The sequence below is a fragment of the Gossypium hirsutum genome, chromosome D11, assembly GCF_007990345.1.
Source record: "Gossypium hirsutum isolate 1008001.06 chromosome D11, Gossypium_hirsutum_v2.1, whole genome shotgun sequence".
NCBI lineage: Eukaryota > Viridiplantae > Streptophyta > Magnoliopsida > Malvales > Malvaceae > Gossypium > Gossypium hirsutum.
The window spans coordinates 52,585,184-52,587,733 of NC_053447.1; positions in this window are offsets into that span (position 1 = coordinate 52,585,184).

Below are 2,550 nucleotides of genomic sequence, written 5' to 3' on the forward strand. Positions count from 1 at the left end.
TGGAGAAAACCATAATCATTCCTGAGTGTTTCTCATTTCTCTTTTCCTATTCATTCCGTTCATTTCTATTCAAACACGCAACTCATTTCTGGTTTCAACTCATAAGTAAGTTATATGAATTGTGATGTGTATTCACATCTAAATTAATTATAGTTGCCTTGGCAACGAATGTGGCACAGTGTAGCTCAAACTCGAAGACTGGGTTGAGTATGGGGTGTTACAATATTATCAAATATTATCATAATTATTTACCAGCTTATTATTTGTAACCCCTATTAACCTGACTCGGACTCAAATAGATACTCGAATCGTCCAACCAACATACCAAACTAGCACCGAAGTGCATCATCGAATAAACCAAAGTAGGGATTATGATAACTCTTATTAAAATATTTTATATTTTTACCCCAAACCCCCAAATCTTTTTGCATTCCCCTAATACTTTTACTTCTCTCCCATCCCACCCCCCATCTACCCCAAACTCATTTTTACCCCAATTTTTTTAAATATTTCCCCCATTTACTTTCCCCCTAAAATTTACTCCCCAACCCTCAAGACTTTTTATTTCCCCCCTAAACTTTTACTTTTCACCATTTACCCCAAAATAAAAAATAATCCAAAAAAAAATCCCTAAACCTAAATAGTAATAATTTTATTTATATCTACTATTTATATTATTAATTAAATTTCACATTTTATACTATTTATATTATTGAATTGTTTAATCATATTAAATCTTTATAAATTTATGCTAAAATTGAATTATTAACGATGCCATAAAATATTCGTGTTAAAATTTTATGTTGGTATCCATTTCACATTTTATCTTTAAGATAACTCTTATTAAAAAAATCATATTTTTATATTTAATATATTTTTTAATGTCAAAATACATAGTGAAAAAAACCAGAAGATAATTGAAGCAACTAAGCAAGCAAAGAAGCTAACCTGTATATAAAAGATTAATAAATAAATTATGAGGAAATGAAAGTTAATAACAAATTTGATTACAGTGGGTGACAATGGTTATAAGGATCCAAAGTCTTTTTTTTTTACTTTAGCTCGAATAAATATATTCGATTCGATTCGATTCGAATTCCATCTCACTCGACTTGATTCGAGAAAATTTCAAATAGAGTTAGGATGATAAAATAGGATTTGTCAACTTGATTAAATAGGATTTGTCAACTTGATTAACTCAAAATTTTTTCATTCGATTCGATTCAATTGAACGCTCAACCCTAGTAAAAGATTTCTAGTTTAGCCACAAAAGCTAGAGGGTTTTAGTTAAGCCATAAAAACTAAAGGGAATGTTCTATCTTAGCCTTTTGAAAAAGATAGTGATTGTAAAGGTTATACATTTTCCTTAAAAGGTAGTAATTCAAGTATAGTGAATTGGGAAATCCTTGGTTGAGGTATACCAAGGTAATAGAGGTACGCAATTGGGGTTGAATCACTATTAATTGAATTGTCCAAGCTTTTCCTCCCTTTCCTTATCATTTAGAAAAGTTTGTAAAAATTTTTAAAATACCAATTCACCCCCTCTTAGTATTTACGGGCCTAATAATTAGTATCAATGCTAGTTCTCTATCAAAGGTTTCACCACCGAGAGAGGTGATCCAAGGCAAAAATACCAAGTTTAAAGATGACATTTGAGTCAAGGTCAACAAATTTCAAAAAAGGTCACTCCATCATGTGTCTTCCACTCCAAAATGAAGAAAACCGCTCCAATTGGAAAGCGAGGATGAAATTCTTTGTCCAAGCATTTGATTATGGTTCTTGGAAGCTTATCTCAAAAGGTCCACTAGAGGTACTTAAGGAGGAAGAAAGATGGGATGCAAATGACAATGCAAAGGCTTAATCAAACTCTAAGGTTATGCACATACTCATTTGTGCTATGAGTAAAGAAATTTTCAACAAAGTTTGCTCACGTGGAAGTGTCAAGGAAATATGGGATAGACTAGAGGAAATCTATGAAGACAAAAAGGAAGAAAAGGAGATTAAGAAGACTTGACAGAAAGAAAGCTCATCTAGTGGCAAGCAAATCAAAGATGAGCAATAAATTATTTTTATAAAATTTTAAAGGTTTTTAGTAAAATATCTTTTAAATTATTTATAATAATTATTATAAATTTAATAAACTTTAATGATTTTTTTGTATATTTTATAAATTTTTATGTTTTTATAATTCTAGAATGAATCTAGACAAATAGTTGTCTAGATTCAAATGAACTTGGACAACCATTTGTCTAGATTCATTATGTATTTAGTAAAAAATAGGGTTAAATATAAAATTAGTACCCGACCTTGTCCACTTCTCTCGGATTGGTACTTATGGTTTTTTTTGTCTCAAATTGGTACCCGAACTTTTTTTCGTCCACTATATTGGTACCTGACATTAACGTCGTTAATTTTTTGCTGGTGTGGCAACGCTGACCAATCGCATGCCACCATATGGCGTCCTTTTATACCTTTTTTTTCTTTTTATTTTTTATTTTCCTCTTCCCTTATTTTTTTCTTTGCTCAACTAATTATTAACTCCTTCAATTG